This window comes from Dendrobium catenatum, unplaced genomic scaffold, assembly GCF_001605985.2.
Source record: "Dendrobium catenatum unplaced genomic scaffold, ASM160598v2 fragScaff_scaffold_1089, whole genome shotgun sequence".
NCBI lineage: Eukaryota > Viridiplantae > Streptophyta > Magnoliopsida > Asparagales > Orchidaceae > Dendrobium > Dendrobium catenatum.
The window spans coordinates 1,792,145-1,806,500 of record NW_021319551.1 but is presented as its reverse complement, the minus strand read 5'-3'; positions in this window follow the sequence as shown (position 1 = coordinate 1,806,500).

Genomic DNA, 14,356 nt, shown 5'->3' with positions numbered 1-14,356 from the left:
TCTGTTGATTTTCCTGATGGTGATACTGGTGAATTGGAGCCTCTTGCTTTAAATTCTGAGAATCAATGTGTTGTTGTTGGGGAAGGTTTGATATGTTCTAAGCTAGAAGTATGTTTGGTTAATTCCCTAGTTGATTTTGTTAAGGACCCATTATGTCCTAAGAAGTGAATGAGGTTAATTTGGATTTGTGTAATGTTAACACGTAAGGGTTGAATGGGTCTCATAGTATTATGGTTGATGCTTCTGGTGAATCTTCAGTACCTCCATTACCTTCTATTTCTTTTGTCGACGTTCCTGTGACTATTACCACTAATGAAGCGTTAAAAGCTCCTTTGAATATAAATGATGCTTGTGTGTTTTAAACAGATTGGATTGATGATTCCTTCTCCTCACCTGGTAGGGGAGTTGGTGATGACTTGGATGGGCATGAGAAGGATTTCAATGATATATTTAATTTGAATGTTAATTGCTTAATGGAAAAGACTTTCTCTCAGAGGGGTGAAAAACATCGTCGACACAAACACAAAAGAAAGTAAATTTATTTCTTTTGGGGTTACGACTTGGATGTGTTATATTTTTTATGGGTGGCTGCTCAGGTGGCCTTTGAGGTTTTATTGGCTGTGCGTATTTTGGTTGCTATATGCTGTGATGTCTATTGGCTGGTTGACTATTCAAATTAGGACAATGATGAGGCGAGTTCGTGAACGCCCCCTGATGGCCTTAGCTTTTTTGGCAACCTTGGTTGTTGATTCTCTACCTGGTTTTGGTCTTTAGCTTGGCTCTTGGTGGTTGATTCTCTCCTTGGTTTTAGTTTTTAGCTCGGTTTTTGGTGTCCTTTGTGTATTTGGGGCTTCTGGCGGTTGTTGCTATACCTCCAAGGATGATCCAAGCTAGGCAACAGGGTGGCGTTGCTTAGTCTGGCTGCCTTTTAAGATTTTCTTTTTCCTTTTATTTTCATATTGCTTTGCATTTTATCTATTATTGTATTATTTTAGCTTTGTCCTTTTCTTGTTCTAGAGTATTCTTTATGGCCTTGCTTTGTATGTCTCATTTCCTATTTGAATAAATAACCTTTTTTGAAAAAAAAAAAAAAATCTATTGGCTGGTCGACTATTCAAATTAGGACAATGATGAGGCGGGGTCCTGAACGCCCCCTGATGGCCTTAGCTTGTGGAATGCCTAAAGTAGGCAGGCTAGAAATCAGCTGCTGGCAACCTTGGTTGTTGATTCTCTACCTGGTTTTGGTCTTTAGCTTGGCTCTTGGTGGTTGATTCTCTCCTTGGTTTTAGTCTTTAGCTCGGTTTTTGGTGTCCTTTGTGTATTTGGGGCTTCTGGAGGTTGTTGCTCTACCTCCAAGGATGGTCCAAGCTAGGCAACAGGGTGGCGTTGCTTAGTCTGGCTGCCTTTTAGGATTTTCTTTTTCCTTTTATTTTCAGATTGCTTTGCATTTTTTCTATTATTGTATTATTTTAGCTTTGTCCTTTTCTTGTTCTAGAGTATTCTTTATGGCCTTGCGTTGTATGTCTTATTTCCTATTTGAAAAAATAACCTTTTCTGAAAAAAAATAGTGGCTCAAATTATGCGATTTTGAAATCGGGTGATTCTTTCAAACGCGCCCAGTTCTACAGTTCGACGGTTCAACTAGCAATTGAACTAGTTTTTGGCCGATTTGACTACAACCCAACTTTACATGTAGGACCAAACCGGCTGCCAGACCGGTTCCCGGCTAAACTAGTTGAACTGGTTGGTCCGATCCGATTTTTAAACCCTTGGAAAATACTATATGATTTTTTGTCTATTTTTTTATTTTAATCCTTCAGTTACAATTAAAATACAAAACAATAACTTAATAACATTTTAAAGGTTCACAACAGATTGTTCATTCAACCCTTTCTTTAGTTTTTATTCCTGAGCCGTTGGGCTACTAGACCAATAAAAAAAAGCAAATATATTAGAACCTCCACAAAATACAGTAAAATAACTTTGTGGCGTATATATATTCAGGCTTTTTTCTAATACTAATATATTTTTTAATGATTTGTTTTTTAAGATCACAATAATAAGTTTTATTTGACTATTATTTTTTTTTTATTAAAAAAAAATGTAAAAAAGTTATTTTTAACAGCAATTTTAAAAAAAATTATTTTTACATAATAATTTTATAATCACCTTTAAAAAACAGACCACGGTATCAAAAGTGCCGTTAATTTCCTCTCTCATAAGACTGTGGAATTGACTCTGATCACAAAAAATAAAGTAATTTTAAAATTAAATTTAGATCAATAATATTTTTATTTTTTTAAAAGCCTATGCAAATGTCAAACTACACGTGACTCCTTATTAATTGCCAAAAGTTCATATATTTGAATGACAAATAAAAATTATATTAAAATATTATAATATAATTTGCATCACAACGAAATTAAAAATCATTAAATATATTTTGAGTTTATAATAATATACCTTCTTTATATAAAACATTAATCTCAAAATAAATCTAATAATTTTTAAGTTCATCTTAATACAATTTATATCAAATTATCTTCAACATATTTTTTTTCCTTTATAATTTATCATTCCTTATTAAAAATAAAAAAGCATATGTGAAATGATTTGGTGTGATTTGATTGGAGGGTAGGATAGTCAAATGCACTTTGCCTCATTAATTATATGTAAATATTTTTTAAATGTTGATTGATAAAACTTCTTATATTTTAAATGGATCGTATCGGATCTAATAATACTATAACGATCAACCCATCAAAACATCGCCAATTCTTATATTCATTGAAGCCCGTAAAGATTTATTATATATTCAATTCAAAATAAATTTAAAAATTTCTTTCATCTTTTAATGATAACCATAGCCACATGAAACCAGCCACTGACACAGTAACAACACTGAAACTCAGAGAGAAAGAGAGAGAGAGAGAGAGCTTGAAGAGAGAGAGAGCTTGAAGAGAGAGAGAGAGTGAGGGAGAGAGTGTGTGAGGGCTTGAAGTCTTTCTTCATTTGCGAAAAATGCCAGCTATTGCTTCCTTGACTCCGCGAAGAAGAGCTCTCAGGATCTGGAGCTTGATCTCCCCTCTCCTCGGTGGCACTCGTTTCTCTCTCTTCTCTGTTTTCGATTTGGACGTCTTTTCTATTCCTTCCATGCACATCTTCATACTCAGAAAGAAAGATAGACAGAGAGCTAGAGAGAGAGAGAGAGATGGACTTGCTAGTTTGGCTTAAGCTAGGAAAGATTATAAATAAACATATATATACACGTAGAAAGAGAGGAGAAAGAAGAAGTCACCTACTGAACGAGTAATTGACTAATTGGCTAACAAGCAACAAGTGGAGCCTACCAGAATAAAAATTTAAAAATGGGTGAGACATGAAAACTTAGGCTTAATTCCTTTGAGACTTTTATTGTTTCCGTTTTAATAAAATTTAGTAAATGGAGTTTTAGTAAATTTTGTACTAAAATTTTATTTTAATAAGCAATAAAAAAGCAATCCCAAACGAAGCCTTAGAAAGAGGTTCAATGATTAGAAATTTTTGTAGTATAAAACTTTATAAAAAGTAGTAAAAAAAACTATCCCAAACGAAACTTTAATCCAATTATCAATGGTAATTTGAATTTAAAAAGTCAACAATAAAGATAACTACTCTCGATTAAAACTCATGCCAAGCTCAATTAGGATTAATTAATCATTAAATTTGAAATATAAAAGCATAGTTATAAGCTATAAATATAAAGAGAAACGTAGGGGTAAGAGGAGAATTATAGAAAGAAATCTCAACAACAATAACAATCAAGCTCGTTTATTATACCAGCGCTTGTGAGTATGCACAACATGCACAATAATTTTTCTTCGTATATCTTATAAAATCTGCACATAAAAAATGAATTTATTTTATAACTCTACTTTCTAAATCTAAAAGTCTTTATAGAGTTAACTTCTAGGTCACTCCATAGCCTTTATTTTAAATAATATGGTCCTCGAATACTAATACATAGATCTATACTCACTAATTAGAAATCTCAATAAATCGTGTATATCTGTCTTCATACTGACACACACTCCGATATTTCTAAGACAGGTTCTACTCTACTTGAAAATTAAAGAAACGCGAAATATAGAAATTAAAGAATTTAAAAGAAAATAGTATAGATTTAAAGAAGAATAATATTTAGTATATAACGCGATATATATAATTGAAAGTGAGTACCATACAGAAATCATGGTGTGAAGTGAATAATATTATTATTATTTGTAGAAAATTTGCTATTTACGTAGCTTTGCTTTAAAAGAAATCAACTCAGAGAACAAAGTTTTAAGAACATTAATATTTGAATTAATAATGGTTGCTGGTTGGACGGTCAACACCTGAAGGTTGACAGAGCTTCGCGATGCCTTCATTAAAATTGACCTGTAACTTATTTAGCTAATTCAAAGCACTAGAGGTCAAGTAAATGAAAGAAAATAAGATGGAAACAGAAGGGCTTGACACGTGTAACATCAACGGGCACGTGCCTAAGGTTTTATGTTAAATTTTATTTTCTTATCATCCAACCTGTCCGACTGAACGTTTTCAATCCTCTCTCCTCATCTGCAGTCTCTCGTCTTTCTTTTATTTTTTAGGCTGACTTAGCCTGCAGAAGTCAACATTCTTCTCGAACAGCCTTAAAGTCAACTGTCAAGATGTCAACCCTCGACAGAAACAAAGCTTATTTCTTCTTTTAAATGGATCGGATTCGATTTAAATAAGTACGAAGAGTAAATAAATTAACATTCGTCGCCATTCACAGGAAGCGTCCAATTAATAGTGGAATCCTTTAACATTATTGGCTCAAGACAAATAAGACAACAACCACTTAGAAAAAGACGAGGAACTTACACATCTGATCCGAACTCCCAGTAGAATGAATGGACCTGAGATGAAATTTTGGAGTTGGTTGACCGTTAAGAACTGTGAGATTCAAGTTTTAGAATTTCGACACCTATAATAAATGGGGTCGGGAGTGAGGTTGACCCGCAATCTCTCTTTTAACTTGAAAATGATATGTTTAAACCTCTTGTTGTTTAAATTCTTTTTATCTTTGTTTGATTGATATATATCTATTATCAAGTAATCTTAACTCAATAGTTGATAAGTTATCATATATATAATATTATTCATTTATTACTAAATATATATATATATACATATATATATATATATATATATATATTAAATATTTATCACAAATATAAGAAAATAGGTAAGGTATTATTAACCTATTATATTTTAATGATGAGCTTAATTTAAAAACTCAGTTGATTACATATTTGGGGGTCAAGTATTGCGGGTTTTAATCTGAGCATGTTTGTTTAGCATTTGGCCACACTTAGTTTGCTTTGTTTATTTATATATATTTTCGTCAGCAGTTGGGTTTTAAATCAGATTTTAGGTCACGTCAATTTTGGGGTAGTAGACCATAACTCTATCTCATGGGCTACTTGTTTGACTTAACTGGTGAATATTCTTTTGATACTCAAATAAAGTATGCTAATGATCAATTAAATAAAATTACATTATTGAGCGCTCGTGAGAGATCTTATTAATAAGTCACAGTAATGAGCTCTCTTCACTAGGACATGTTTCCTTGCTTCGGAATTTAACATTTTTAGATAGACTAGACAAGGATGCATTTGGGCATTGGTAAATTTTATTTTAAGAATTTGGTTTTTAAAGATACAACTGTATCTATTCTTTATTGTTCCTTATATTATGGTCTTACTATTTTAATAAAATTTACTGGATTTCGATTACATGCATGTTATGGCAAAATTAATTCTTGGATCGTACGACGAATCTCGGAGAAGCAAGGCTAGTTGAAGAAACTGCACCATATATTACTTTTTCTGGAGCATCCATACTCCGGATTTTTCAACTTAGCTTAGAGAGGTCAAAGCCTTCTTGAGACGTTCCTCGTGATATATAGCATAACACTTGCAAGACACCAAGATCAACCTCAATCCGAGCCCAAATGAGTACCAATCAAAGGGTGAACGTGCTTAACAGTGAGGATATGGTTCAAAAACAGAAAATTTGAGTTCAGACCAGTATTCGGTCTGCAGATTTTTGTATTGAGCTTATAGCGAATCACGAAACGAATCGACGACGCGACCAACAGAAGCGCAGATGATTCGCATAAATTTCTGACACCGATAAGGCCGCTCCAAATGGCCAACGAACGGTGCAGACTAGATGGACAGTAGGCTCACTCTCGGGCCGTATTCAGCCATGTCAAGCCCACTCGGTTATTCAGCTTTGAGGCGTCAACAGCCATAATGTTACGGACCATTAGGCCACTCAGAGTGGTGCCAAGAATTCTATAAATAGGTACCCCCTTTTCACAGCGGGATTTAGTTGCTAAGAGAGAGAAGAAAGAAAGAGAGGAAGAACAGAAGAGAAGGAAGAAGAGATAGGAAGGAGACGTATGTGAGCTCCTTCGAGGCAATCATGCGAGCGGATACACCACGCAGAACCTGCTAGGTGTCTCGCGCAGGGTTCCATTCACAGCGCAGGAACACGAAGTCGTCAGGAACCAGTCGCTAGTTCGTAGCCTTGTCTCGAACACCGCAGGATACCAAGTGTTACGAAGCCAGCAAGCTCATCAAGACACAGCAAACCCTCATGCCGGGACGACCGCAGCACCATATTCTCAGGTGGGAATGCAGACACGCTCTCATAGAACCGCCTCCATAGCTGTTTTCACTTCCCATACGGATCCTATTAGAAGACCGGACGTCCTAGCTGAAGACTAGAAGAGCCGACGTTCCTGCACAACTGAAGACCCGACGTTTGTTTAGAGGCCCCTAACCATGCAAGTCAACGTGGCCAGAGAGGACGCGCGAGGTCCTGACCGAAGACCATGCCGATCAACCTGCGCAGAGAGGAAGACTCCAGAAACATCGTTTGTAAAGGCACCGAGGGCAACGTCATTTCCTCTTTGGCAACGTGCTTCGACCTATTCGGGCGGCCAAAGACCCCGACGAACTTTACTTAAGTAATAGATTTGTTAATCTATCACCCTTGGAGGTGACTTCAAATCCTTTGGTAACCCACTCAAAGTCTAGTGAGAATCATTTCTCAACTGGGCTAGGCCTCGGTTGGGTTTTTTCCCTTTTAAGGGTTCCACCGTAAAATCTATGTTTCTCTTGTGTGTGTGATGTTTGTCGATACAAACGCTAAGTACGGTAGAATTGAAGACTCTAATCTGGGCCGAACTATTTGTACATATTTCTAGCCCGCAACAATATGACAAGTGTATTTATAAATATAGTCAATTTAGAATTTCATTAGGCGTAGAAAACTTGAATGTCTGAACTTTCCTTTTTTATATATTCTTATTTCTGAGTATATGTGTGATCAGGACTAGAAGTCAAGAGTAGTAGGCGATACGAGACACGTCATGGGACATTATTAGAGTAGTGTATATATATATATATAGTCAAGCATAGCCATGACTTATCAATGGTGAATTCCCTCCTTAGTTACCACCTAGCTTACTCAAGTAGATAAGATGGTTAGTGAGCTGCTAAAGAAAGGAATAATCATAGTATAATAGTTTTTTTTGGAGATTTCGTATCGCTTATATATACAAATCCTAATACAATTTCACCCTTAATTAAACAATTATTAACAATGGGTCGAAGGGATTGGTTAGGGTAAATCATATTGGTAAAATTGCCATCAATCTTAGCTTCTAACTAGTAGCCATCATTCAAATCCCTTTCTTAAGTGTGTTTGCTTCTACCTAATTCCAATTAGGTTAAGCTTATTAGAAACACAACAACATAGTATGTCTTTATTATATTGCTTTGTATGTAATGGTATTGGTGTCTATATCTATACCTATGTATATATCTTGTACCCTGTCATATGTAAGAAAAACAAAATAATAATTTCTCAGTTTCTGCTTTCTTCTCAGCCTCTTGAGTTTCCTTTCTTCTCTGTTCTTGGGTTCCTTCATCTTCAACATCGTATCAGATACAGCTTGAAGATCCATGGCATTCATGGCATCGTCGTCCAACTCCCAGTCTTTCGATCATACGGAAATCGCCACATCCGCTAGCTCCAACACTTCTTCTAATCTGAAGTTCGTTCTTGCAAATCTCAAGAACTTTGTTCAAAATCTCCTGACCTTCGAAAACTACTCGGTATGACGTTCGCAAATTACAAAAATTTGCCGTGCAAAGGGCTTTGAGTCATTTATTGATCCAAACTCCTTCATTCCGACCAAATCTATCTCTAAACCGGACGGCACATCTGCCACAAATCCTGCATACACAAAATGGATTCTCATTGATCAAAACTTATCTACCGCAATATGCTCAACCATTTTCGCCCCACTTCTTCCCTATGTTCTAAATCTTGATTCCACCTTTTCTATTTGGACCACACTTGAAACTAGGTTTCAATCAACAAATAGATCTAGAGTTATTCAATTGAAAAATGAGCTCCACCATATCTCTCTCAATAACTCAACTATGATCCAATATCTCACTGAAATCAAATCTATAGTCGATAAAATCGCAGCGGCTGGGTCGCAAATTGATCTCGAGGATATTATCCTCTACATTCTTAATGGCCTACCAAATTCTTATCAATCGTTCAAGACTTCAATCAGAACGATGCTCACTCCTCTGAGTCATGACCAGCTATACCCGCTTCTAATAAGCGAAGAAATTCATCTTGCGGCCGATACGGCTTGCAACAACAATGCTGAAGAATCTCGGTTGGCGCTGTTCGCCAATCGCGGAAGGAGTCGACAAACAAGAGGCCGCGGTTATCACTCTGCAAATACTACTAAATAAAACCAGTCAAATTCTACGATCACATGGCAAATATGTTTAAAGAATGGCCACTATGCGTCGGATTGTTGGCACAGACTGAACACACAGTACACACCAAGAACTCCAAAACCAACAAACAAAGCCCTTCTTGCTGGCTCTCCATCGGCATACAATGACTGGTATCTTGACTCCGGCGCCTCCTCTCACATGACAAAATCCCTGGAAGACATGTCCATCTCTACTCCGTATAACGGCTCTGACAACATCACCATTGGCGACGGGAGTTCGGTTAGCATAGCCAATTCCGGTAACGGCTTTCTACCGACTCCTTCTCGTAAGCTTAAACTTTCCAATATTCTACATTTTCCATTTCTGCAATATAATTTACTTTTAATTTCTAAACTAACCAAGGATAACAATCTTGTGATTATCTTTGACCCAAATGGTTTTCATCTTAAGGATCCGACGACTCGTCAAGTTATTCTTCAAGGACCGTGTCATGATAGTTTATACTCCATTCAGCCACCTGCAGCTTCATCGACTATCCGGGCACTCTCCTCCACTTCATCCGGTAGCCAACCATGGCATAACCGCTTGAGTCACCCCAACAAGAATACAATCCTACGTATTGCATTCAACAACAAGCATCTTAAGATAGATTTGCATAAGTTTTCTTGTCATCTTTGTAACACCTCTAAACATCATAAACTTCCTTTTAAAAAATCTGCTAATAAGAAAAATTCTCTTCTTGAATTGGTTCACTCTGATGTTTGGGGACCCGCCCCTACGGTTTCTAAAACTGGTTTTCTCTACTATGTAATTTTTGTTGACGAATATTCTCGTTTTACTTGGTTATTTCCTATACGCCACAAATCAGAAGTATTCACCATATTTGTTAAATTTAAAACACAAATTGAAAACTCACATCCCATAAAATCAAATGCATCAGTACAGACGGAGGAGGTGAGTATCTTAACAAATATTTTACTCAATTTCTTCAAATACACGGTATATCTCATCAGACATCGTGTCCTTATACTCCGGAACAAAATGGAGTCACCAAATGGAAACACATGCATATCATTGAAACCACTCAAACGATTCTCCATAAAGCCCATGTTCCGTATACATATTGGCCCGACGATGTTCTAACATCAACATATCTTATAAATCACATGCCTTCATCCAACACTCACAATGTTTCTTCGTTCGAAATCTTGCATAACATCAAACAGGATTACGATCACCTACGCACCTTCGGATGTGCGTACTTTCCTCTTGTTCCTGCCCACTTCCTGCACAAGCTTCAACCAACAGCTAAAAGCTATGTTTTTCTAGGCTACTCGGACTCCTACAAAGGGTACAAGTGCCTTGATCTTCAGAACAACAAAGTTGTTATCTCTCGTCATGTCAAATTTGAAAAAGATTTCTACCCATTTGCTACTAATCACGTGCCTTCCAATGCAACTGCCGACAACATATCTCCTCTTCTCCACACACCTGTTTCAGTGCAACATCCAACTAAGCCCGCAATTCAATCTCCCACACAAGTTCCTGCACATGTTGACACTCACACTCAACAACCCTCATCCATACCCTCTCAGCAGATTGTAACCACTAATCTTGCTACCAAACACACTACCTCCACTAATGCTCAAACATCGGTTCATCCGATGATCACTCGGCAACGCACAGGATCCCTCAAACTTCCCTCAAGATTAAATCTCTTACATAATCATTATGTTTCTCAGCCTTCTGCATATCCAACAAATTACACTGAAGCAAACAAACATCTGGAGTGGAGAAAAGCCATGACATCTGAATTCTTTGCCTTACAACAGCAAGGCACCTGGATCCTTGTCCAACCACCTCCCAATGCCTCAGTGCTAGGTTGCAAATGGACGTACATAACTAAACTACATGCAGATGGTACAGTTTCTCGATACAAGGCTCGGCTAGTGGCACAAGGCAATCATCAAGAGTATGGACTGGACTACACTGAGACGTTCAGCCCTGTTGCCAAATTGCCTATGATTCATATCCTCCTAGCTATAGCTCTGCATTACAACTGGCTAGTTCAACAACTAGAAGTCGCTAATGCATTTCTTCACGGTACATTACAAGAGACCGTGTACATGACACAACCAAAAGGCTTTGAGGACTTCACAACTCCGGATCATGTGTGCCATCTACACAAAGCCATCTACGGTATCAAACAAGCACCCCGCCAATGGTACAATACATTCACGTCTCATCTCATATCCATGGGGTTCACATACAGCGTCTCCGATCCATCGCTCCTTACACTCCGTCAGGATAATTCGCAAGTCTACCTGCTCATCTACGTGGATGATATTCTTATAACAGAAGACAATACCAATCTCATAAATAGACTTCTCAATCAGCTGAATAAAAAATTCAATATGAAACAATTGGGAGAAGTTCATTCTTTCCTGGGTTCAAATTGCCCGAAATGTTGATCAGTTTTTTCTATCACAGCTATGCGTTATCTATTCTGAATGCTGCTCAACTCGATGACTGCAACCCATTGGCAAATACCACCTGCACAAAGCTGCCTCACAATGTCTCGATGGATCCCATACTCTCTGATCCGACCACTTACAGACCCCTTACAGGATCTCTTTAATACTTAACTCTTACGCGACCTGACTTATCATACAGTGCCAACCTCTTATCGCAGCATATGCATCAACCCATGCCACAACATATTCATCTTCTCAAACGCCTGCTACGCTACATAAGAGGTACACTTAACTACGACATTCCAATCATCAAATCTAATCTTTGCCTCTCTTCTTTTTCAGATGCCGATTGGGCAGGTGATCCCATCTCCAAAAAATCAACATCAGGCTACTGTTCCTTTTTAGGCGATAAGCTCATATCTTGGACAGTCAAGAAGCAGACAATAGTTGCTCGATCTTCAACTGAGTCTGAATACCTGGCTCTCGCTGCTCTTACCGTCGATGTAGTCTGGCTTAGACGTATCCTCGCTGATTTTGGAATACCTTAGGAGAAACCAACTGACTTACATTGCGATAATACTTCAGCCATTGCACTAGCCAATAATCCTGTGTTTCAAGCACATACGAAGCATATAGAAATAAATCACAGATTTGTTCGTGATCATATTCAACAAAACACCATCCGTCTACTCCCATTCAACACGATCGATCAAATAGCATGACATCTTCACCAAATCGCTCTCTACACCTAGATTTCAGCAACTAAGACTCAAACTTAGTGTCATATCTCGACCCAACAGTTTGATGGGGGATATTAGAAACACAACAACATAGTATGTCTTTATTATATTACTTTGTATGTAGCAGTATTGGTGTTTGTATCTATACCTATATATATATATATATACTCCGATCCATCGCTCCTTACACTCCGTCAGGATAATTCACAAGTCTACCTGCTCATCTACGTGGATGATATTCTTATAACATAAGACAATACCAATCTCATAAATAGACTTCTCAATCAGCTGAATCAAAAATTCAATATGAAATAATTGGGAGAAGTTTATTCTTTCCTGGGTATTCAAATTGCCCGAAATGTTGATCAATTTTTTCTATCACAGTAGCCGTATGCGTTATCTATTCTGAATGCTGCTCAACTCGGTGACTGCAACCCATTGGCAAATACCACATGCACAAAGCTGCCTCATAATCTCTCGATGGATCCCATAATCTTTGATCGGACCACTTACAGACCCCTTACAGGATCTCTTCAATACTTAACTCTTACGCGACCAGACATATCATACAGTGCCAACCTCTTATCGCAATATATGCATCAACCCATGCCACAACATATTCATCTTCTCAAATGCCTACTACGCTACATAAGAGGTACACTTAACTATGGCATACCAATCATAAAATCTAATCTTCGCCTCTCTTCTTTCTCAGATGCCGATTGGGCAGGTGATCCCATCTCCAGAAAATCAACATCAGGCTACTGTTCCTTTTAAGGCGATACACTCATATCTTGGAAAATCAAGAAGAAGACGATAGTTGCTCGATCTTCAACTGAGTCCAAATACTGGGCGCTCGCTGCTCTTACCATCGATGTAGTCTGGCTTAGACGTATCCTCGCTAATTTTGGAATACCTTAGGAGAAACCAACTGACTTACATTGCGACAATACTTCAACCATTTCACTAGACAATAATCCTGTGTTTCAAGCACGTACGAAGCATATAGAAATAGATCACAGATTTGTTCGTGATCATATTCAACAAAACACCATCCGTCTACGCCCAGTCAGCACGATCAATCAAATAGCATGACATCTTCACCAAATCGCTCTCTACACCGAGATTTCAGCAACTAAGACTCAAACTTAGTGTCATATCTCGACCCAACAGTTTGATGGGGGATATTAGAAACACAACAACATAGTATGTCTTTATTATATTATTTTGTATGTAGCAATATTGGTGTATGTATCTATACCTATATATATCTTGTACCCTGTCATATGTAAGAACAACGAAATAATAATTTCTCAGTTTCTACTTTCTTCTCAGCATCTTGAGTTTCCTTTCTTCTCTGTTCTTGGGTTCCTTCATCTTCAACAAAGCTAACCCATATGAACAAATTGACTCTCTTGTTGTTATCAAATTAAGTTGAAATGAACTCGACTTATTTTCTTAACATCCCTCTAAAAAATTTACTTTCTAGGTTTGGGTAGGTTGATCAATTCATTTGGTTAGTTTCATTGAAAAGGTGAGAGATCCTTATTTGAGCATAATGATGGCACATTGGACCATTTCATTAAATTGAGCTACAAAGTGGTCAGAACATCCTCTTATATATTCACTCTCAAGGATTCATTTTAAGTTATTCAATTAGTTGATTCACACATTAATGGAAAGTGGATTTTCTCTTTATGCGAGGTCTTGAATTGTTTGACAAAGTTTTGTCAAACTAACGGTCAAAATGAATTAACAAAATTGATTCTTTTCTAAATTTTTTCTAAGAAGCTTCATGTATGATGGTTTTGATGAATTTGATGCTTAGAGCCATTTTTTTTATTATTTTATCTCTTTAGGTTGATATTGACCAAATTTGGGTTTAACAAACCATTGGACAACCGATGTGGCCAACTAGGACCCAAAGTATTCCTATATTTAGGGTCATCTTATGAAGTGCATAGGGCCCACTAACTAGTGTTTTAGATATCCTAAGCTCATTTGGGTTAAATGGGTTAAATTTGACCTTTCATAATCAAAGAAGTTTACCCTGGTCAAGTTAAAGGATTTTAAGGATCTAATTGAATATAACACGCTTAAGGACATCATAAGAAAGGTCCAATCTAATTCAATTTGTTCAATTTGAATGAGTTGATCCAATAATCAAAATAAGTAAAATTCCTTTAAGTGATGTATTTATTTTGGAGAATTTGTCTAATAGGATAAGGTAAGTCTACAAAATGATCAATCAAACTTAATTATGATTCAAACAAATGATTGAGAATGATTGGTTCTATTCATC